General features: G+C 45.6%; 1 long non-coding RNA gene across 4 annotated transcripts in view; it reads left to right on the top strand.

Moving 5' to 3' along the window:
* LOC134957085 (uncharacterized) overlaps positions 1-25,449 on the top strand; it is a 342,583-nt gene that overhangs the window by 220,583 nt on the left and 96,551 nt on the right. Inside the window, exons 4-5 of one of the 4 annotated variants that reach the window (XR_010186447.1) lie at positions 1,206-1,348; positions 1,444-2,298. The exons of 1 other annotated variant lie outside the window; for it this stretch is intronic. This is a non-coding gene — a long non-coding RNA (uncharacterized LOC134957085). Of the gene's footprint in view, positions 1-1,205; positions 1,349-1,443; positions 2,299-24,454; positions 24,524-25,449 lie in introns of those variants that run through there. 2 more of the 4 variants (XR_010186448.1, XR_010186450.1) reach the window with 2 other exon arrangements.

The following is a 25,449-nucleotide window of genomic DNA, read 5'->3' as shown; positions in this document are numbered from 1 at the left end:
GACCAGACTACTTTTATTTTAACAACAGCACCCCTGTATTTTTACAGCATACAGGACCAGTGTACTTTTATTTTAACAACAGCACCCCTATATTTTTACAGCATACAAGATAGGGCCAGAGTACATTTATTTTCAATGCACCTCAGAATTTTTACAGCATACAAGACAGGGCCAGTGTACATTTATTTTCACTGCACCCTAGAATTTTTACAGCTAACAAGACAGGGCCAGTGTACATTTATTTTAACAACAGCACCCCAGAATGTTTGCAACATATAAAACAGGGCCAGTGTACTTTTATTTTCACTGCACCCCAGAATTTTTACAGCATACAAGACAGGGCCAGTGCACATTTATTTTAACAACAGCACCCCAGAATTTTTACAGCATATAAGACAGGGCCAGTGTACACTTGTTTTCACTGCACCCCAGAATTTTTACAGCATACAAGACAGGGCCAGTGTATATTTATTTTTACTGCACCCCTGAATTTTTACAGCATACAAGACAGGGCCAGTGTATATTTATTTTTACTGCACCCCTGAATTTTTACAGCCAGCACCCTTGTATTTTCATAGCATACAGAAGGATAGTGCCCCTGCCCCATGTACAACACAGTGACAGCCAGGACAGCAACATCCATGTACAGCTGCAGCACCCCTAACAGCACATGATACACCAGTGACAGCCAGGACAGCACCGCTAAAAGCACAGGGACACCACAGTGACTGCAGCAGCACCCCTATAGAACACACACTGACCCCACCCAACGCCACCACCCACAGAGAGACAGAGCTCTGTCTCCCTCACTCTCCAAGTCCGGAGTGAAAATGGCGGCGTCACGCGGCTGTTTATATGGAATCTAAAACCCACAAGAATCTGACAGCGGGATGATGACATTTTGCCTCGTTTTGGTTTCCGAGTCTAGCGGGAAGTCCTGAGCCGGACTCGGATTCTGGCTTGGAATGTGATGTTTGGGGTGAGTTCGGTTCTCTGAGAATCGAACCCGCTCATCTCCAGTTTTATTTGAACATGTAATCAGCAGACCATTCAAAACCAGGTATGAATTGTGACCCACCGAAATTTCGTTAGCTGTGGAGACAGCATATATTGTAAAGTGTAAATAATACTGTAAGTACTGTAGTACATAACTTACCAAGTAGTAATTTTAGTAGTATCTAAATTATATGGGGGTTTTTTTGCAGGAAAGATTTGCGGGCATATTTGTTTGGAAAAGGTTTTTCCACCAAAATCCAGACTTTTGCCAATCACTCTACTCATTTAGCCATCAGCACTTATTGTATAAAGACGTATGAGCTGAGGAAGTCTTCAACCTCGTATAATGTTGGTCAGTAATTTATTTTTACAAGGCACACTTAAGACTGTAAAAGATCCGAGTCAATAATTCAATTCTTTAATCTAATACTTTTGTTTTTTCTACAGGATATTCCTGATGTGCTTGAGATAAGAAAGGAATAGCTTTGCTTATTAATTCAAGATTGTGGAAGCCAAAACAGAGACAATTCATGGCAAACTAATTATCTTGCAGAATCTTTACTGCATCAGCATACTTATGTTGCTTAATTTAATATGACTTTTAGACTAAAGAGTCGTTTCACTGCAAATAGGTAATTGCGCTTCCCAGACATACTGTAAATATAAAATATTGATCTCCAAAATATGTTGAAGAGAAACAGGTCATTTCTGAAAGAAGTAAATTTAATTTGCTGGTTGATGTGCAAGACTCAGCCTTCCTGAGGACTTCATCTCAAACGTTTGGCTTAGTAAGACACCAAATTTTTTTTTTGTTTATCTAAAGCAAATGTGGCAACAGATTTATCCAACCAAATGAATAATTCATGCCAATCGGGAGAAAAAAAGGAATATAAACAGAATTAAAAGTGCAAAGTCCAGCAGAGTACAGAAGCGCACAAGGCACAAGGAGTTACTGGATCAAAAGTTGAATTGGATTTGAAGGCATAAATTGATGTACTAGCGCAAAGAGATAAGAGCTGTCAGGAAGACATAAGAAATGTTTTACCCACCAGACTCATTGCTCTCTATGTGACTAAACTTTCTTGCTTTAATTTATGTTTCTACACCTTTAGCACAGTTTTAATGTAAAAGTGTTATCAGGTAGTAAAACTGGATTTAAGTCGAACATTTAGGGGGGGATTCAATTGGGAGGAGGTTAAGCGAGGTAAAAAACCTTGCTTACTTTGCGCACAGTTTTGGATTACCACAGGTATGCGCGCCCCTGATACCATCAGTAACCAAACCCTGTGGCACATTAAAAAAAACAAGGGGGGGGGGGGATCTGCGGGGGTGGTCTCCGCAGCATTTTCTAACTGGGGAGGGGGCTACTGAGAGTCCCAGGGCTGCTGGTAAGCACAAAGGCTGTTGGTAGGTGTAGTTCTCCCAGTGGTCGACTCTGGAGGGGCTTACACACTCAGGAGCGGTCACACACCCCGGGGTCACACACACAGTGGCAAATTTCCCATTAGGCACGTAAGGCACCTGCCTAGGGGCGGCACTTGTTTGGGGGCGGCACTTGGATGCTTGTGTTGGTACTGTCAGCCCAAAAAGTACCAGTAACTGCAAAATATTTCCACTGTACTGTACCATAAGCAATCTTGAATGGAGTGTAATTGGGTAGCACATGCACATACCACCCCTGTAAGCTGCCCTACTTAGTAAATATGTACACATAATTACAAATAAAATAAAGTCATAGTAGCTTTTTCATTATTCTATTAAAGTGGCTATCCTAAAATGAGGCCTTATGACCAATCAATTCAAATAATAAAATTAGGAAGGCGTGGGGTGGCCGTTACTGTTGTGCCTAGGGGCGTCCTCACTCCTAAATCCGCCCTTGCATACACACACACTCATGCACACACTCACTCACTCACTCACTCACTCACTCTCACTCACTCACACATATTTACACACTCATACACTTTTGCAAACACTCACACACACTACATACTCACTGGTGCTGCAGATAGTTACATAGTTGTTGAGGTTGAAAAAATGTTGTATACAGAAGACACAGCTTCAGAAGATGAGTAATTGCTGACTAATTAAGCTAATTAGAAACTTGCAGTTGCTAAATTAGTGCTCCGAAGGGGGCAGGGCATGCTGGGATGTGTAGTTCCACAGCAGCTTGACGATCACAGCTTACCCACCCATGCTTTACACCATAGATGGGGAACCGTCGGCCCTCCAGCTGTTGCAGAACTACACATCCCAGCATGCCCTGCAACAGGTTTAGCCTGGCCAAATAGAAAACTGTAGCAAGGCATGCTGATATGTATAGTTCAACAACAGCTGGCGGGTCAAAGGTTCCCCACCCCTGCTTCACACAGTTAATCACTGAATTTAAGGGGTAAAACATTAATATGTGACAGAGATTTGCGATTTTCTGCTCTTATCAGTCATTTACAGGTGGCATGCAAAAAAATGTAAACACCAATTTAAATTTACTTTGAAGGTCATTGAGCCACCTTGTGGGTCTTGTATGACCTGTATGTGCTGTGGGGGTGGTCTTCTGGATGCCGAATGTCGGGATCCCGGCGCACAGTATACCGGCGCCGGAAGCACGACACCCGGCATACCGACACCCGGCATACCGACACATATTCTCCCTCGTGGGGGTCCACGACCCCCCTGGAGGGAGAATAAATAGCATGGCGCGCGTAGCGCGCCACCGTGCCCGCAGCGAGCCCGCAAGGGGCTCATTTGCGCTCGCCACACTGTCGATATGCCGGCGGTCAGGCTCCCGGCGCCGGTATGCTGGTCGCCGATAGACCGGCCGCCGGCATACCATACTACACCCGTGCTGTGGCATTGAATTGTGAAGGAGAAGACAGCAACAGCTTTCACAATATATGCGCTTAATTGATGCCTGGTTGATGATGGAAAATGTTGTCCAAGGCACAGTTCAGAATAGACTGTATTCAGAAGTGTAGCTAGGTGCCATGGTGCCCGGAGCAAGGGTATGTTTTGGCACCCCCTCCCCTGTACGGAATTGGGGGCATGTTACATTTGAAAAGAAAAAATATAAAAAAATCCTAAATTGGTGACAGGGCTAGTTCTAGACCTTGTGGATATCAGGACAAAAGTTTCCCCCATGTTTAAAATAGGGACAGTATGCGCCTAAGGTGCACAACAGAAATATAGGGGCCTGGCTTCATGGGAAATGGGTGTGGCCACAGAATAGTACCAATTTAGATTGCACCTTACAGTATTGTCCATTATTCACATTACACCAAAATAGTGTCCATTAGTCACATTACACCACACAGTAGTACCCCTTATACACTTTACGCCACATAGTAGAGCCCCTTATACATGTTACACAACACAGTAAAGCCCCTTATACACGTTACGCCACACAGTAGAGCCCCTTATACATGTTATGCCACAGTAGAGCCGCTTATACATGTTATGCCCCAGTAGAGCCGCTTATACATGTTATGCCACAGTAGAGCCGCTTATACATGTTACACAACACAGTAAAGCCCCTTATACACGTTACGCCACACAGTAGAGCCCCTTATACATGTTATGCCACAGTAGAGCCGCTTATGCATGTTATGCCACAGTAGAGCCGCTTATACATGTTATGCCACAGTAGAGCCGCTTATACATGTTATGCCACAGTAGAGCCGCTTATACATGTTACACAACACAGTAAAGCCCCTTATACACGTTACGCCACACAGTAGAGCCCCTTATACATGATATGCCACAGTAGAGCCGCTTATACATGTTATGCCACAGTAGAGCCGCTTATACATGTTATGCCACAGTAGAGCCGCTTATACATGTTACACAACACAGTAAAGCCCCTTATACACGTTACGCCACACAGTAGAGCCCTTTATACATGTTACACAACACAGTAAAGCCCCTTATACACTTTACGACACACAGTAGAGTCCCTTATACAATACATGTTATGCCACAGTAGACCCATTGATACACGTTACACCACGGTAGAGCCGCTTATATATGTTACTCTGCAGCTTCTAATGCAGAGAGAGGACAGCTGGGACAGAGAGAGGTGCTGCAGCAGATGGGGCAGAAAGAGGTGCTGCAGCAGCTGGGGCAGAGAGTAGTGTAGAAGGACAGAAGTAACCTTTCTGCACAGCTACAAGCAGACAATGAGACATATAAAGAGGGCAGCAGAGCTCCGGCATGTGCTGGCTGTCAGTGTCTCCTGCTGTCGCCACTGGTCTGCCCTGTTCCCTACCTAGTCTCTGAGTCTGAGTCAGTGTGCGCCCTTCTGCTTCTCCTTCTCCTGCTCTGAAGCTGCCTGTACAGCAGCCTGCGGTATAGTGGACGGAGGGAGGGGGAAGTCGGCTGCGCGCCCTCTAACTTTTCCATCACCCGGAGCTCACGCTCCACCAGAGCCACCCTAGCTACACCCGTGACTGTATTCAATGCCGGATTGAGTTCTGGTCTGCTTATTGAATAGGCCATGACATACAGTATGGAAAATATCAGCATCTCATTCCTCAAACCGCTGAATGACCACCCATGCTCTTTGGATGGTGAAATTGAAGAGACCACTGTAAATTGGAAAATAATGCTGCAACATGGAGTGATGATGATCATTAATTACCATTAAGGGGTATATTCAATAAGAGTCGGATCCATTCTGACATACATTTGTCAGAACGGATCCGACAAGCCCTATTCAATAGAGTGGCCAAATCTGACTGTCGTATTTGGCCGGTGTCCATGCAGCTGCTGTCAGCAGCTCCCTGTATGTGAGATTGCAGGGAGCTGCCGGAGGGAGCCGCACATCACGGCACTCAGCCATGTATCCCAGTGCCAGCCGGGAAGCACTGCAGGGGGGACACCCGTCAAATACCTGCATGCCCAGCTGCCCTTAGCCTGCCGCAGCGCTCCCCCATCTCCTCACCTCAATCTGACTTTTCAGTCGGATTGAGATTGTCGGAAACGGGGCCAAAACCTTTTGAATTTGGCAAAATTTCCAAAAGAAGGACGCCGATCCACGTCCACGGAAAACAGCCCATATTGAATAGATCGGAACCCCTTCCGACCGAAATCTGTTGGAAGCTGCCGTCTTTCCGACAAGACGGCAGCTTGCGACAGCTATTGAATACACCCCTAAGTAGTAAATAGGTTTGAAAGAACTTTTCTAAGGTTATTGCCTGCCACCAAAGGAAGCATGGAAAATACACCCCACAACATTGCAGGACCACAGCAATCCTTCACTGTCGGGAACAATAACTCAGGCACACAAGGGCTTTGTAGTGTTTTAGGCTGGCACCACACATGCACTTGTCTATTTGTCATGAACATGGAAATGGAGGATCCATCTCATATTACAATGCTTAGTAGACCATTGTCTTCAGAGCCGGCCCTAACCAATTTGATGCCCTAGGCAAGATTTTGGCTGGTGCCCCCTAGCACCGCCGCTAGTTCTGCAGGAGATGCCTGGCATGAGTCAGCTGGTAGCTCTGCTAACATCGGGTGCCTTTTGTTTATGAAAATGCCTCATATTATTTGCATTACTATGTGGCTAGAATGCACAAGCAGCTTCTGCTGATTAAAATGATATGCAGCATGCCTATATTCTGTGTGCGACTACGGCTGTATCTGCATACAAAATGATACATTACAGTGATTTCCAGGAATACACTGCAATGTAGCATTTCGTATGCAGATACAGCCGCAGTCACACACAGAATATAGGCATGCCACATATCATTTTAATCAGCAGAAGCTGCTGGTGCCCCTAAGCATACCAAATGCCCTAGGCATTTGCCTAGTTTGCCTATGCCTAAGGCCGGCTCTGATTGTCTTTTATTAATGCAACACCCAACATGCAGCCATGCATTGTCACTGTGATAAGTAATGTATGCAGTACAGGCAGATTATCATATCCTTCTCTATGCCGTAGGCAAATTATGATCCTGGAGTGTACGCTCCCACCTACTGCTGCTCTTTGCAGATAATGTTTTACACATGCAGTTCCATGCTGACCTCACCTGACACAATTGCTTATGAAGTATTAGCAAGGTGAGCTGTCTTTGTTGCTGAAGTAGTAAAATCTGCCACAACAAGTACCCTCTTTTGCTAATACAGGTTGAGTATCCCTTATCCAAAACACTTGGGACCAGAGGTATTTTGGATATCGGATTTTTCCGTATTTTGTAATAATTAGATACCATAATGAGATGTCATGGTGATGGGACCTAAGTCTAAGCACAGAATGCAATTATGTTTCATAAATATATTTTTTTTATAACTTTGTGCATTAAACAGAGTATGTGTACATTCACACAATTCATTTATGTTTCATATACACCTTATACACACAGCCTGAGGGTCATTTAATACAATATTTTTAATAACTTTGTGTATTAAACAAAGTTTGTGTTAGTGATGAGCGGGTTTGGATCCTCGGGATCCGAACCCGCCCGAACTTTACCTTTTTTTTCACGGGTCCGAGCGACTCGGATCCTCCCGCCTTGCTCGGTTAACCCGAGCGCGCCCGAACGTCATCATCCCGCTGTCGGATTCTCGCGAGATTCGGATTCTATATAAGGAGCCGCGCGTCGCCGCCATTTTCACATGTGCATTGAGATTGATAGGGAGAGGACGTGGCTGGCGTCCTCTCCGTTATAGTAGAAAAGACTGAGTGACTTAGTTATAATTGTAAGGAGGATTGGGGACGGGGAGCAGCTGTTAGGGAGTACAGTGCAGGGTTTTGATTATACCACCAGTGAGTTTAATCCGTTGTTTCTCTGCCTGAAAAAAAACGCTCCACCATATCTGTGCTCACTCAGTGTGCTGCACTGCTGCATATATCTGTGCTGAGTGCACTGCTCACACTGCCTAATTGTGGGGACTGGGGAGCAGTTATAGCAGGAGTACAGTGCACAGTTTTGCTGACAGTGACCACCAGTCCAATATACGTTTGTCTGCCTGAAAAACACTCCTGTGGTGGCTTTTTTTTTCTTCATACTAGTTTAGCAGTCTGCTGACAGTGTCCACCAGGTCCGTTATTATTATACAGTATATTATATATGTATATAGCAGTACGGTAGGCCACGGCTGTACCTACCTCTGTGTCGTCAGTGCACTCGTCGTCCATAAGTAATATAATACTATACTATAGTATCCATCCATCTACATTGTATACCTGTGGTGGTTTTTTTTTTCTTCATACTAGTAGTTTAGCAGTCTGCTGACAGTGTCCACCAGGTCCGTTATTATTATTATACAGTATATTATATATATATATATATATATATATATATATATATATATATATAGCAGTACGGTAGGCCACGGCTGTACCTACCTCTGTGTCGTCAGTGCACTCGTCGTCCATAAGTAATATAATACTATACTATCCATCCATCTACATTGTATACCTGTGGTGGTTTTTTTTTTCTTCGTACTAGTTTAGCAGTCTGCTGACAGTGTCCACCCGGTCCGTTATTATTATTATACAGTATATTATATATATATATATATATATAGCAGTACGGTAGGCCACGGCTGTACCTACCTCTGTGTCGTCAGTGCACTCGTCGTCCATAAGTAATATAATACTATACTATCCATCCATCTACATTGTGTACCTGTGGTGGCTTTTAGTTGTGCGCATTAAAATATGGAGAACAAAAATGTGGAGGTTAAAAAAATAGGGAAAGATCAAGATCCACTTCCACCTCGTGCTGAAGCTGCTGCCACTAGTCATGGCCGAGACGATGAAATGCCATCAACGTCGTCTGCCAAGGCCGATGCCCAATGTCATAGTACAGAGCATGTACAATCCAAAACACAAAAGATCAGTAAAATGACCCAAAAATCAAAATTAAAAGCGTCTGAGGAGAAGCGTAAACTTGCCAATATGCCATTTACGACACGGAGTGGCAAGGAACGGCTGAGGCCCTGGCCTATGTTCATGGCTAGTGGTTCAGCTTCACATGAGGATGGAAGCACTCATCTTCTCGCTAGAAAAAAGAAAAGACTTAAGCTGGCAAAAGCACAGCAAAGAACTGTGCGTTCTTCGAAATCACAAATCCCCAAGGAGAGTCCAATTGTGTCGGTTGCGATGCCTGACCTTCCCAACACTGGACGGGAAGAGCTTGCGCCTTCCACCATTTGCACGCCCCCTGCAAGTGCGCCTCTTTTTTTCTTTGCGTCATGTGCTGTTTGGGGAGTATTTTTTTGAAGGGCCATCCTGCGTGACACTGCAGTGCCACTCCTAGATGGGCCAGGTGTTTGTGTCGGCCACTAGGGTCGCTTAGCTTAGTCACACAGCTACCTCATTGCGCCTCTTTTTTTCTTTGCTTCATGTGCTGTTTGGGGAGTATTTTTTTGAAGGGCCATCCTGCGTGACACTGCAGTGCCACTCCTAGATGGGCCAGGTGTTTGTGTCGGCCACTAGGGTCGCTTAGCTTAGTCACACAGCTACCTCATTGCGCCTCTTTTTTTCTTTGCGTCATGTGCTGTTTGGGGAGTATTTTTTTGAAGGGCCATCCTGCGTGACACTGCAGTGCCACTCCTAGATGGGCCAGGTGTTTGTGTCGGCCACTTGTGTCGCTTAGCTTAGCCATCCAGCGACCTCGGTGCAAATTTTAGGACTAAAAATATTATTGTGAGGTGTGAGGTGTTCAGAATAGACTGGAAATGAGTGGAAATTATGGTTATTGAGGTTAATAATACTATGGGATCAAAATGACCCCCAAATTCTATGATTTAAGCTGTTTTTTAGGGTTTTTTGAAAAAAACACCCGAATCCAAAACACACCCGAATCCGACAAAAAAAATTCGGTGAGGTTTTGCCAAAACGCGTTCGAACCCAAAACACGGCCGCGGAACCGAACCCAAAACCAAAACACAAAACCCGAAAAATTTCCGGTGCACAACACTAGTTTGTGTACATTGAGCCCTCAAAAAACAAAGGTTTCACTATCTCACTCTCACTCCAAAAAGTCCGTATTTCGGAAGTTGGGAACTTTGCGGGCAGCGGTGAGGTTACTCGCGGTCAACCGCTGACCGCAAAGTTCCCACCATTGGATACAATGTAGCGCCTATGCGCTACATTGTATCTCTGCCGTGCGCAGCCTGACTGACAGCTCAGGAGCGCACAGGCAATCAGGAGAGTGCCACGACGTGGCGCTCCCTGATTGGCTGAAGGGACCCTCTGTGACAGGAGTAACGGGGGGTCTCAGCAGTCGGGGAAAGGGGTCCCATGTGTAAAAATGGGACCCCTTTCAGTGCGTGGCTCGGGTTTTTCGGTTTGTTTTTTTGCCAAGTACGTGGTTACAAGCTCAGAAGAGGACAGATCTACACTGGATTTTTGTGAGTATAATTTTATTCACAGGTACCCCATGGATTCTACTTGGAGAAGTGGACCGACCATCGTGTGAACATAGGTAAGTATGTGTGAATGTAGGTGTGCATGTATGTAATAAAGTTTTACTTTCAAGGTGTGTGATTTCTGTTTTTATTTGGGTATTTTTTGTGTAGTAGTACTACAGATACCAGTGGGCCCGTTTTCCTCCCGCATGCTGGTACTTGTGGTTCTCCAAGTACCAGCTTGCGGGGGAGGCTTGCTGGGACTTGTAGTACTGCTACAAAAAACAATATTTTTTTTTTTACACATGGCTATCAGCTCCCCATCCGCAGCCCTTGGATGGGGGGGACAGCCTCGGGCTTCACCCCTGCCATTGGGTGGCTGGAGGGGGGGGACCCCTTGATTTAAGGGGTCCCCACTCCTCCAGGGTACCCCGGCCAGGGGTAACTAGTTAGTGATTTAATGCCAGGGCCGCAGGGACCTATATAAAAGTGTCCCCCGGCTGTGGCATTATCTATCTGACTAGTGGAACCCAGTGCTGGTGTTAAATATACGGGGGACCCATACGCTTTTTGTCCCCCCATATTTTTGGCACCAGGACCAGGCGCAGAGCCCGGTGCTGGTTGTTAAAATATGAGGGAACCCCTGTCAATTTTCCCCCCATATTTTTGCAACCAGGACCGGCTCAAAGAGCCCGAGGCTGGTTGTGCTTTGGAGGGGGGACCCCACGCAATTTTTTTTTCAGTTTTTACACTAAACGACCCTTTCACATAGATAACCATGCACAGATCTCACTGATCCGTGCATGATTATCCAAACTCGCCAGGAAAAAGCAGGTATATTTTTTTGCTGCTTTTTTTAACGAATCGCAAAAAAAAAACACCCGCACTTGAGCATTCAGGAGACTAACACCCAAATACGAATTAATAGTGAATACCCGTGTTGTATGAAATAACAGCCGCATTTGACCGATGGTCTATTCATTCGTATTTCTGAACTTAGCCTTGAAAACCATAACGAATAGCCCAAACACTGCCGAGATTTGTGCTTAGTGAATTCCCATGTTGGGACTTAGAAAAAAAAAACACAAATCGGTCAAACTTAGTAAATATAGGCCCAGGAGTGGCACTGCAGTGGCAGACAGGATGGCAGTTTTAAAAACTAGGCCCCAAAGAGCACATAATGTAAAGAACAAAAATAGGTGCAAGATGTAATTGTCTTGGGCCCTCCTGCCCACCCTTATGTTGTTTAAACAGAACATCATTTCAGCGACAGGTGGTCCCCCTGGAAAAAGCTTCCCAAGTTCTCGGAATCATAGCTAGCAACAAACATACTACTTCCTTCTATGATGACTTTTCACATTATGAGAAGAGGCAAGAGGAAGAGGACGGTGTCAAGAAGGTGATAAAAATTTAGAGTGGCACACACAATCAGGAACAACAGACAGGCGTTCACCTCCACTCCTATATTGTTGTGGAACAAAAAGGACTTCAACCAAGTAAATATCTAATTAGCACATTACTGGACAAACTGAAAAACTACGGGCCAAAGCCTCCATATTTGTACCCCCTTCTCCATGTTCAGGTATTAAGATAACCTTATGTTTTTTTAAACAAGACATGCACACTTTAACAAACCAATCATTTTAGTGACAGGGTCTGCCAAATGTCTATGGCTGAAATGATTGTTTTGTTTGGGCCCCCACCAAAAAAGAAGCAATTAATCTCTCCTTGCACAAACTGGCTCTACAGAGGCAAGATATCATCCTCGTGCTCAGATTCCCCCTCCCCTTCAGTGTTTACATTCTCACAGAGAAATAATATTAAAAACAAACCCCATCATTTGGGTGTCAGTGGACTGCTTACGCTATTACCCAAAGTTTCTGTACTTGACAATGGGGGTCATTCCGAGTTGATCGCTAGCTGAAAATGTTCGCTGTGGTACGATTAAGGAATAAAAGGCACTTCTGCACATGCGTATGCGGCGCAGTGCGCACGCGCGATGTACTTTCACAACGGCTGATGTATTTTTACACAAGGGGGTATATTTACTAATATTCGTGTTTTTGATGTTTTTAAGGGTGTTTGAACTCGAATGGTATCGGGTGCATTTTACGGCAAGTTTTTGAATCCTGATACGGTCATTTACTAATCTGCCGAGATTGCAACATTCGTCTTTTCCGATGTCGATGTGATTCGTAATGTCAGGCAGTGTTTTACGGGAGTGATGACTAAAGCACTGCCTGACAAAACACAAGGAATTCCGGCTGGATCTGTGAGATCCGTGCAGGGCTTCATTGTGCACCTTAAAAAAAAAAATTAAAGTGTTAAAATTCAAAAATAAAATTGCGTGGGGTCCCCCCGCCTAAGCCAAACCAGCCTCGGCTCTTTGAGCCGGTCCTGGTTGAAAAAATATGGGGGGAAAATTGACAGGGGTTCCCCCATATTTGAACAACCAGCACTGGGCTCTGCGCCTGGTCCTGGTGCCAAAAATACGGGGGACAAAAAGCGTAGGGGTCCCCCGTATATTTAACACCAGCACCGGGCTCCACTAGTCAGAGAGATAATGCCACAGCCGGGGGACACTTTTATAAAGGTCCCTGCGGCCCTGGCATTAAATCACTAACTAGTCACCCCTGGCCGGGGTACCCTGGAGGAGTGGGGACCCCTTAAATCAAGGGGTCCCCCCGCTCCAGCCACCCAAGGGCCAGGGGTGAAGCCCAAGGCTACCCCCCCATCCAAGGGCTGCGGATGGGGGGTTGATAGCCATGTGTAAAAAAAAGAATATTGTTTTTTGTAGCAGTACTACAAGTCCCAGCAAGCCTCCCCTGCAAGCTGGTACTTGGAGAACCACAAGTACCAGCATGCGGGGGGGAAACGGGCCCACTGGTACCTGTAGTACTACTACAAAAAAATACCCAAATAAAAACAGAACTCACACACCTTGAAAGTAAAACTTTATTACATACATGCACACCTACATTCACACATACTTACCTATGTTCACACGAGGGTCGGTCCACTTCTCCAAGTAGAATCCATGGGGTACCTGTGAATAAAATTATACTCACAAAAATCCAGTGTAGATCGGTCCTCTTCAGAGCTTGTAATCCACGTACTTGGCATAAAAACAAACCGAAAAACCCGAACCACGCACTGAAAGGGGTCCCATGTTTACACATGGAACCCCTTTCCCTGACTGCCGAGACCCCCCGTGACTCCTGTCACAGAGGGTCTCTTCAGCCAATCAGGGAGCGCCACGTCGTGGCACTCTCCTGATTGCCTGTGCGCTCCTGAGCTGTCAGTCAGGCTGCGCACGGCAGAGATACAATGTAGCGCATAGGCGCTACATTGTATCCAATGGTGGAACTTTGCGGTCAGCGGTGAGGTTACTCGCGGTCAACCACTGACCGCAAAGTTCCCACCATTGGATACAATGTAGCGCCTATGCGCTACATTGTATCTCTGCCGTGCGCAGCCTGACTGACAGCTCAGGAGCGCACAGGCAATCAGGAGAGTGCCACGACGTGGCGCTCCCTGATTGGCTGAAGGGACCCTCTGTGACAGGAGTCACAGGGGGTCTCGGCAGTAGGGGAAAGGGGTCCCATGTGTAAACATGGGACCCCTTTCAGTGCGTGGTTCGGGTTTTTCGGTTTGTTTTTTTGCCAAGTACGTGGATTACAAGCTCAGAAGAGGACCAATCTACACTGGATTTTTGTGAGTATAATTTTATTCACAGGTACCCCATGGATTCTACTTGGAGAAGTGGACCGACCCTCGTGTGAACATAGGTAAGTATGTGTGAATGTAGGTGTGCATGTATGTAATAAAGTTTTACTTTCAAGGTGTGTGAGTACTGTTTTTATTTGGGTATTTTTTTGTAGTAGTACTACAGGTACCAGTGGGCCCGTTTCCCCCCCGCATGCTGGTACTTATGGTTCTCCAAGTACCAGCTTGCAGGGAGGCTTGCTGGGACTTGTAGTACTGCTACAAAAAACAATATTCTTTTTTTTACACATGGCTATCAGCCCCCCATCCGCAGCCCTTGGATGGGGGGGACAGCCTCGGGCTTCACCCCTGGCCCTTGGGTGTCTGGAGGGGGGGACCCCTTGATTTAAGGGGTCCCCTCTCCTCCAGGGTACCCCGGCCAGGGGTGACTAGTTAGTGATTTAATGCCAGGGCCGCAGGGACATATATAAAAGTGTCCCCCAGCTGTGGCATTATCTCTCTGACTAGTGGAGCCCGGTGCTGGTGTTAAAAATACGGGGGACCCCTACGCTTTTTGTCCCCCATATTTTTGGCACCAGGACCAGGCACAGAGCCCGGTGCTGGTTGTTCAAATATGGGGGAACCCCTGTCAATTTTTCCCCCATATTTTTTCAACCAGGACCGGCTCAAAGAGCCCGAGGCTGGTTTGGCTTAGGAGGGGGGACCCCACGCAATTTTTTTTTCAAGTTTTTACAGTAAACAGACCCTTTCCCATAGATAACCATGCACAGATCTCACTGATCCGTGCATGGTTATCCAAACTCGACTGGAAAAAGCAGGTCTATTTTTTTGCTGCTTTTTTTAACGAATCGCAAAAAAATACACCCGCACTTGAGCACTCAGAGACTAACACCCAAATACGAATGAATAGTGAATACCCGTGTTGTAGGAAATAACAGCCGCGTTTGACCGATGGTCTATTCATTCGTATTTCTGAACTTTGTCATTCAAACCATTACGAATAGTCCAAACACTGCCGAGATTTGTGCTTAGTGAATTCCCGTGTTGGAACTTAGAAAAAAAACACAGGCCCTCATTCCGAGTTGTTCGCTCGGTATTTTTCATCGCATCGCAGTGAAAATCCGCTTAGTACGCATGCGCAATGTTCGCACTGCGACTGCGCCAAGTAACTTTACTATGAAGAAAGTATTTTTACTCACGGCTTTTTCTTCGCTCCGGCGATCGTAATGTGATTGACAGGAAATGGGTGTTACTGGGCGGAAACACGGCGTTTCAGGGGCGTGTGGCTGAAAACGCTACCGTTTCCGGAAAAAACGCAGGAGTGGCCGGAGAAACGGTGGGAGTGCCTGGGCGAACGCTGGGTGTGTTTGTGACGTCAACCAGGAACGACAAGCACTGAACTGATCGCACAGGCAGAGTAAGTCTGGAGCTACTCTGAAACTGCTAAGTAGTTAGTAATCGCAATATTGCGAATACATCGGTCGCAATTTTAAGAAGCTAAGATTCACTCCCAGTAGGCGGCGGCTTAGCGTGTGTAACTCTGCTAAATTCGCCTTGCGACCGATCAACTCGGAATGAGGGCCACAAATCGGACAAACTCGATTTTTTAGTAAATTTTGGCCAAGGTCTAGAGAAGCTTTTCAGTCGCACTGCTGACCGCAGAGTGATTGACATGAAGTGGGCATTTCTGGGTGGCAACTGACCATTTTCAGGGAGTGTTCGAAAAAATGCAGGCGTGCCAGGAAAAACGCAGGTGTGGCTGGTCGAACACAGGGCGTGTTTGTGACGTCAAAACAGGAACTGAATGGGCTGAAGTGATCGCAAGCACTGAGTAGGTCTGAAGCTACTCAGAAACTGCACAATTTTTTTTTGTAGCCGTTCTGCGATGCTATCGTTCACAATTCTGCTAAGCTAAGATACACTCCCAGAGGGCAGCTGCTTAGCATTTGCATGGCTGCTAAAAACTGCTAGCGAGAGATCAACTCGTATTGACCCCCAATGATTCATGATGAATGCGCTGCAGGTGACGTATATGGGAGAATGGGGCAGATGTATTAACCTGGAGGAGGCATAAGGAAGTGATAAACTAGTGATATGTGCAAGGTGATAAGGGCACCAGCCAATCTGCTCCAATATGTAAATGAACAGTTAGGATCTGATTGGCTGGTGCCTTTATCACCTTGCACATATCACTGGTTTATCACTTCCTTATGCCGTCTCTAGGTTAATACATCTGCCCCAATGTTCCTAGGTGGTTAACGTCCTTAGCCCTACTTATTATGGATTGACAAAGGCAACACATGGCTTGACACCTGTTGTCCGGATTTGTGGAGAAATAATTTCACACCGAAGAGGTGGCTTTTTTGGTATTTTGAGCAGGCATGACAATGGGCTTTTTCATCCTATGGCCAACAACTGTCTCCACTGGTGCCTTATTCAAACAAACTACATCACCATCAGAATCCTCATCATCAACTTCCTCCTCAGTGCCAGCTACACCCATATCCTCCTCATCCTGGTGTACTTCTATCGTGGCATCCTCAATCTCAATATCAGCAACTGGACTAGTGGTGCTCCTGCCAACACTTGCAGATGGTGTGCAAATGGTAATAGGAGCCTCCTCTTCCCATACAGTGTTGTGAAGGTCAGGCCTAGACATTGCAACCGCGGACAGTGCCAGCACCCCTGTATTTTCACAACATCCCTGGAATTTTACAGCATACAAGACAGGGCCAGTGTACATTTATTTTCACTGCACCCCAGTATTTTACAGCATACAGGACCAGACTACTTTTATTTTAACAGCAGCATCCCAGTATTTTTACATCATACAGGACCCTTGTACTTTTATTTTAATAGCAGCACTCCTGTATTTTTACAGGACCAGTGTACTTTTATTTTCATGTGTCACCATTAGTCCATGTTGACCATGTCAATGTTGACCAATAGTGGTCGACCTAATGAGTGTCGACCTTAACATTGTCGACCATTCATACCGGAACCTATTTTTACAGCATACAGAGCCAGTGTACTTTTATTTTAACAGCAGCACACCTGTATTTTTACAGAATACAGGACCAGTGTACATTTATTTTCACAGCAGCACCCCAGAATTTTTACAGTATAGAAGACAGGGCCAGTGTACATTTATTTTCACTGCACCCCAGAATTTTTACAGCATAGAAGACAGGGCCAGTGTACATTTATTTTCACTGCACCCCTGAATTTTTACAGCCAGCAACCCTGTTTTTTCACTGCATGCAGGAGGACAGGGCCCCTGCCCCCTGTACAACACAGTGACAGCCAGGACAGCAACACCCATGTACAGCTGCAGCACCCCTAACCGCACATGAAAAACCAGTGACAGCCAGAACAGCACCCCTAACAGCACAGGGACACCACAGTGACAGAAACAGCACCCCTACAGAGCACACACTGACCCCACCCAATGCCACCACCCACAGTGAGAGACAGAGGTCTGTTTCCCTCACTCTCCAAGTCCGGAGTGAATATGGCAGTGACGCGCAGCTGTTTATATGGAATCCAAAACCCGCAAGAATCCGATAGCGGGATGATGACGTTTTGCCTCATTTTAGGATTATTATTATTATTATTATTATCCTTTATTTATATGGCACCACAAGGGTTCTGCAGCGCCCAATTACAGAGTACATAAACAATCAAACAGGAAAACAGCAACTTACAGTTGATGACAGTATAGGAGAAGTACATGGTAAATAAACAGTTACATCAGCAGATGACACTGGAATAAGTATCAGGTTGCAGAAGACTGCTGGATGTGGTGCAGTTGAAGATTATTAAAGTAAGACAAAGGATAAGCACATGAGGGAGGAGCGCCCTGCTCGTGAGAGCTTACAATCTAAAGGGGAGGGGTAGACAGACAGGGGTGACACAGATGGGGTACATAGAGAATGTGGAACAGAGGCTTAGGATGAGATTTGGCTGGGTTTGGTGAAGAAGTGGGTCTTGAGAGCCTGTTTGAAGTTTTGTAGAGAGGTGGAGAGTCTGAGGGGGAGAGGTAGGGAATTCCAGAGAAGTGGTGCAGCACGTGAAAAATCTTGGAGGTAGGAGTGGGAGGAAGTAATCCGTAGGCAGGAGAGTCGTCGTGCATTAGCAGAGTGAAGAGGACGGGTGGGAGTGTAAAGGGAGATAAGGTCAGAGATGTAGGTGGGAGAGGAGTTGGTGAGGGCTTTGTACGTGAGTGTGAGAAGCTTGAAATGGATTCTGAAAGGGACGGGGAGCCAGTGAAGGTCTAGTAGGAGAGGAGAGGTAGACGTAGTGCGTTTGGTGAGAAAAATTAGCCGGGCAGCAGCATTGAGGATAGATTGGAGTGGAGAGAGGTGTTTGTCAGGAATGCCAGTCAGGAGGAGATTACAGTAGTCCAGTCTGGAGATGACCAGTGAGTGGATAAGAGTCTTAGTAGCATCCTGGGTCAGAAAGAGTCTGATCCTGGAAATACTTTTTAGATGAAAATGGCAGGTTTGTGAGAGGTGCTGAATGTGTGGTTTGAAGGAGAGGAAGGAGTCAAGGATTACTCCAAGACAGCGCTCTTGGGGGCTAGAGGAGATAGTAGTGCCATCAATAGATAATGAGATTGTAGGAGGTGAGGTTATGCGGGAGGGAGGGAAGATGATCAGCTCGGTCTTAGACATGTTAAGTTTAAGAAAGCGCTGGGACATACAGGAAGAGGTAGCAGAGAGACAGTTGGAGATACGAGTGAGGAGAGCAGGGGAAAGGTCTGGAGAGGAAAGATAGATTTGGGTGTCATCAGCATAGAGGTGATATTGGAAGCCAAAAGAACTAATGAGCTTACCTAGTGACGGCTAGGGGGTCACGTGCCCCAGGTGCTGGTATATAGGGGGCGCTAAGGAGGCCAGTTGTGGTGCTGCACTTTGCTGGCGATGCACCTGCTGGCTTCCGCTGGCTCCTGTCAGAAGCCGGCAGGAGAGGCTCCTGGCGCTTCCGTGTTGCGGCTGGAGCTTTGTGCATGTGACATCACATGCACGCATTGAGACGCTTGTAGAGAGGACGGAGGTGGGAGTCCAGCGGCTGGGAGTGAACCCACGCGCACCCAACAATATAGGAAGGTGCATGTTGGGGCACTGGGGCATCACTAGTCTAAGCCTGCACTCTGCACTGAGGAGGAGGAAGGGGGAGAGGGGTAAGTGAACACTGCGCTGCCTTTTGCCCAATAAATGTGCACTCCTGGATGGAAACCAGTATCCCCAGTATAGCAGTATCCCCCCCCCCCCCCCCCCCTATAGTAACAGGCTGCACTCCCCGGATTTGAATTAATTCCCAGCTACACAATTTGTGCTGCATCTTATGTGGGCTGGAGTCCAACACACAAAATCTTTTTTCAAAGAGCTTAATCATTGTATTTATATGGAAACTACTAGGTGGTGCAATGTGAATCAGAGGCACTGTGTTTGGTGAAATCTGAACAAGATTGTTTCGACTGTATGGCATAATTTGAATTGGGGGTACTACTGTATGGCCTTCAGCATGTTCTTTCCCTTTATTAACTATCTGAGGGAGGGGGATGGATATAACATTTCTGAAATGGATAGGGAGGGCGCCAAATTACTACCTTGCCCCGGGCGCCAAAAATCCTAGTTTTCGGCCCTGGACAGGGGTCCATTCATTGATCATTGGAGACCTGCAAAATGTGACTGATATAAAGAAAAGGGTGAAGGCAAATATGCCTAAGGAGGAAAAGGTTGCACGACAAACAGGATCTGGGTCACCCTACCAAGCAGATTACTTGGCCTAATCGAGGTCATACATGTGTGATATAATAGATCGATAATGTTATGTTCGACAGTCAATAAGTCAACATCAAATGATCAACATGCATTAGATTGACAGGTACAAACGGTCGACAGGTACTAAGGTCAACAGAGGAAAGGTCAACAGTGGTTAAGGTCAAAAGGTATAATAGGTCAACAGGGTCAAAAGGTCGACATGACAATGGTTGACACATTATTATTTTTTGGGCAAAATCTTGAATATTTCATGTTATATGAACACCATCAGTTCGCTCGCCACACATCGGGCATGGTGGCTCCTTTCACTTGCCACAGGTTACTATTCCCAATAGATGTCCACGTGTATAGTAATTCAAGCCAGTGTTGAGAAAACATGTGAAAACCACAATTTTTTTTGACCTTATGAACCTGTCAACCTTAAGCACTGTCGACCCATCATCGACCTTTTATACCTGTTGACCTAATCCATGTCAACTATATAGTGTCGATCTATTGACTGTCAGCTAATACATTGTTGATCTGTTATCCGGATACCTGTCATACAGCATTGTATGTGAGCAACATGCATGCCCCGAGGTGGCCTGGTGTCCATGTGATTTTTATTTTATTTTTTAATTTGTGTTTTGCGTAATAACTTGTGTTTTAAAAAGCAAAAAATCAGAATATAAAGCCAAATATTAATACAATGTGGCTGTTTTCTTACTAATTTATAAAATATAGTTATTGTACTGTATAATATTGTGGCTTTCACACAGGATTTGTGTTTTAGTTGCTTGAAATATATGCCAGTACTTTGTATTTTCCTGCTTTGTGCTTATTGATTTGTAGGGAAAGAGGTGTCTATTAGCAGTGCTGAACTTGTTGGTTTTGAAGTGGCTGTGTTGTTGAATTACCAGCAGTGTTATCTAAGTACAACACTCCACTGTTGTGTTTCAGCATCATTAACTGTAAGCTGCGTTTCTGGGATGATTGTCACTAGACAAAAACTGTTTTAGTTATTTATTACATAATCTTTTCAGACTGGTAAATGATTGCTTTTCAACCATTCAAAACAGGTGTGGTCAATAAACAAATCTGCCACTGCTGTGGGACGGACTACACATCCTAACATGTCCTGGCATAATTCTGCTATCGGTGCATGTGAAACTGTGGTAGGCCATGTTGGGTTGTGTAGTCCCTCAGCAGCTGGAGGGCCACCTATTGGCTACCACTGGTTTAAACTGTACTTGCCTTTTTGGCTATGGATGTATACAGGGTCGGACTGGCCCACAGGGAATAGGGGAAACCACCGGTGGGCCCCACTGCCTGGGGGCCCACCTCCTCCTCTAGGGATTAGATTCCAAACTGTATCCTATTGCACTTTAATTATACATTATAAATATGTTACCTTACCAGTCCATGCACTCTTACAGTTAGCCCCCTCTGTTGTGGTTGGCCACACCTCCACTATTGCCTGGCCACACCATTAAGCATGGGCCCCTACCACTGCATTACTCTGGTGGGCCCTTCTTACCCCAGTCTGACACTGGATGTATAATACAGTTGGGTATTATTTAAAAACAAAACAAAACATGGAAGTGTAGTATTGCAGGGTTTACATTTTGTAAACAAAATGATCAGGCTGGACAATGTTACCAAGATATGGCTGCCGACTTTATGGCTGCCCTCTGCTGGAGGGAGCAGCCAGATCGGCACTGCAAACTGTGGTTCAGGGGGTGTGGCTTCAAGCAGTTGGCGGGGAGGGGAGTGGCAAGGCAGGACAGGCTATGGGTGGGGGCGTCGCTGCGCTATCGCATCATCATCGCACCCCCCTTCCATGCAATGCTGATATTACTGGCATTGTACAGCAGGGGGCATGGCTGTGATGACGCGATTCAGCACAAATCGCGTCATCAGCAACCCGGTCCGCTCATTTTACTCCATAAGTGGGCGACTGGGTGGCGGGGTGTGGGCAGATCCGGGAGACTTACCTACTTTCACAGGGGTGCAGGGAGCTTCACTCGATTTTTGGGCGCCTCCCGGCCATTCCGGTAGCATAGGCAAGTATGTACCAAGAGCATCCACCAGAGCTGGATTAAGGGGGCGCCAGGAGGTAAGTTCCCGGGCCCCCCTGTCTTAGGGGGCCCCCTGGCCAGAGGTGATGTGCCCCTGCCCTGGTGCTGCTGTCACCACTTTCCAGCCTTTGCCGCCAGCAGCAGCTCTCCTGACAGCAGCGGAGGAAGGAGATTGCCTGATTCAGTTCCCGTGCTGCCAGAGAGGAAGTGGGAGGGAAATGCTGCACAGCCTCCAGCTGTTACTCACTGCACTTCTCCATCGGCATTCGGCAACATGGAACCCTCCTCCCCAGCAGTCTGGAGTCTCCCCCTCCCCCTGGTCTACTGGGGGGACGATGGCATGGGGTCTTCTCTCCCTCCACGCAGTGTGGTGCACAGGGCCAGTGCAACCTGCTCAGCAGTGTATTCAAAGGGAGTTAATGGGCTAGGTGTGTAAGGGGCACTACTACTGTGGGTTATTCAGGTGTGGTTGTTCTTCCTACCCCTGTAGGTTACCGTATGCAATTGCGATTATATGCTAATATGGGCTCACATTCCGAGTTGATCAAGTGAAAAAGCGGTAAATCTGCGCATGCGCTAAGTACTTTCACACAAAACTTTGTCGTTTTACCCAAGCTCGAGCTACGCTTTTCAGTTGCTCGAGTGTTCGTAGTATGATTGACAGGAAGTGGGTGTTTCTGGGCGGCAACTCAACGTTTTCAGGGAGTGTGCTAAAAAACGCAGGTGTGCCAATCAAAAACACAGGAGTGACTGGAGAAACAGGGGAGTGGCTGGCCAAACGCAGGGTGTGTTTATGACGTCAAACCAGGAACTAAACAGACTGCAGTCATCGCAAGATAGGAATAGGTCTGGAGCTACTCAGAAACTGCATGACATTTTTCCTGTGCAGTTCTGTTAATCTTTCGTTCGCACTTCTGCTAAGCTAATATACACTCCCAGAGGACGGCGGCTTAGCGTTTGCACTGCTGCTAAAAGCAGCTAGCGAGCGATCAACTCGGAATGAGGGGCATGGGCGGGAGCTAATGATGCATTTTAACAAATTTACTATCCATGTCACAGACCATTACCAAGCCCGAAGCATGTCTAGGGTACGCATTTCAACAAATTTGGGTAATTTTTTTTTAAAAACACAAAATAACACCCACAAAAAAAATAGTGTTGACCCTTTGACCTTATCGACCTTTTGACCTTTGACCTTTTGACCATGTTGACCTTTTGACTGTAGACCTATTGACTGCCTATCTTTTTAATGTCTATCTTCAGTATCACACCCACTACTACTGCTGGCATTATGTGTATAAGTGGCACTATTACAGTACTGTGGGCAATATGTATAAACACCACTACTACTGTGGGCATTATGTGTATAAGAGGTACTACTACTGTGAGCATTATGTGTATAAGCGGTACTACTACTGTGAGCATTATGTGTATAAGCGGTACTACTACTGTGAGCATTATGTGTATAAGCGGTACTACTACTGTGGGCATTATGTGTATAAGTGGTACTACTACTGTGGGCATTATGTGTATAAGTGGTACTACTACTGTGAGCATTATGTGTATAAGTGGTACTACTACTGTGAGCATTATGTGTATAAGCGGTACAACTACTGTGAGCATTATGTGTATAAGCGGTACTACTACTGTGAGCATTATGTGTATAAGCGGTACAACTACTGTGAGCATTATGTGTATAAGCGGTACTACTACTGTGGGCATTATGTGTATAAGTGGTACTACTACTGTGGGCATTATGTGTGTAAGCAGCTTTATTACTGGTTGCATTATGTGTATAAACTGCACTGCTACTGTGGGCAATATGTGTAAAGGGTACTACTGTGTAGTGTAGCATGGATAAGGGGCATTACTATGTGGTGTAATATGAATCAAGGGCACTACATGCGGTATATTGTGAATAAGATTGTGCTAGTGTGTGGCATAATTTGAAATGGGGGCACTATTGTGTGGTTACATTCCTTATGGGAGGGTGCAAATTTATAGTTGCAGGGGAGCGCTGAACACCTAGCACAATCCCTGATTGCACAATTCACAAATAAGACCAACAATTGCACACTTTCAAGTTTACAACAAGGTACATTTTCAGATTTTTAGAGGCCAGAGTTGAGTGTGGATAGCAAAATTAACACAGATTGCCATACATTCATGAGTCTATACCAAGTTTATTTAAAAATGGGCCTGTCAGTTGTGGTTGAACTAGACATCCCAGCATGCCCTGTCATAGTTTACTCATGGCCTGATAGCAACAATATGGCAGTGCATGCTGGGGTTTGCAGTCCCACAGCGGCTGGAGGGCTGTGTATTGAACTCCCCTAGACTAGATAAGCTACATATAGTTGAGCTTAATTTTTTTAAACTTTACTTTATGAGGTATACTTTGGCCACAGTGGTGTTAATTTGACAAATATGTGTGATGTAACTCACTTACTGTACAGCATAATGTGTATTACTGCAATGTGGATATTGGACTTGAGAATAGGCAAACAATACATATATACTTCTCTATGACAGGTTTTGAAGAGAATCTTCTGGAATCAGTGGAACCCATCTCTGATGTGGAATGTCTACAGACACAAGATGGTAACAATTAACATGTTTCCACTGATGCCTCCAATGCTAAACACCCCACAGTGCCTCCATCACCATCACTAGTTGCCCCTACCCTTCCTCCTCCACAGCCAGACATGTCATACTGGCAAATGATGAGGGATATTCAAACCCAGCAACTGGCACTCCTACTACACAAGTGTGGACAATTATTACCATCAGTAAAGGCCAAAGCAGGTGAACCAAAACATGTCTGTGCAAACTGTGCAACTAACCCAAATTGCAAACAGCAAGGGAATAATCCTGGACTCAAATACACAATTACACAACACTTAGTTGAGGATGCAGGAATCCAATAACAGATTTCATGATACCTTTGAAAGACTTTTTGACATGCAAAATCATGCAATTTGGCACCTTAATAGTACACTCTTGAATTTAGGAACACAAATATTGAATTTAGGAACTCAAATTTAGGAACACAAATATTGATACAAATTCAAGCACATTAGGAGGCAACATCTCACAAACACAACCCCAGGCACTAGTCCACCATGGCGAACATCATGCACCAGAGGTGGTTCTCAATAGCCGCAGGGTGGCAGGGGTCAAGTTAGGGGAAGGCTGTGAATGTGTTAAAAAAACAACAACAAGCAGTTAGCTGACATTTACATATTGACGTTTGTAAAGTGTGTCTTCAAAATTTTCACAATTTCACAATTATGTTAGTCTTGTCTTTACTGAATTTGTAAGGTTTAATTTTTGTACTGAAATTGTACATTTTTGTTACATTAATACTTTGCTTTTTACATAATGTTTATGTTCATATAAAGGCCCATACACTAAACGACCCCCACCGATGCCGGCAAGTGCATACCCATTTGCCAATGGCAGCAGAGAAGGGAGCGATGGCGCCGAAGGGGGGGGGGAGGTAGCGGTGGGAATGACGCTCATGCTAC

The sequence above is a fragment of the Pseudophryne corroboree genome, chromosome 9 (genome assembly GCF_028390025.1).
Source record: "Pseudophryne corroboree isolate aPseCor3 chromosome 9, aPseCor3.hap2, whole genome shotgun sequence".
Lineage (NCBI taxonomy): Eukaryota > Metazoa > Chordata > Amphibia > Anura > Myobatrachidae > Pseudophryne > Pseudophryne corroboree.
The sequence above is the reverse complement of the archived record's forward strand: the minus strand, read 5'-3'. Positions and strand labels throughout refer to the sequence as shown.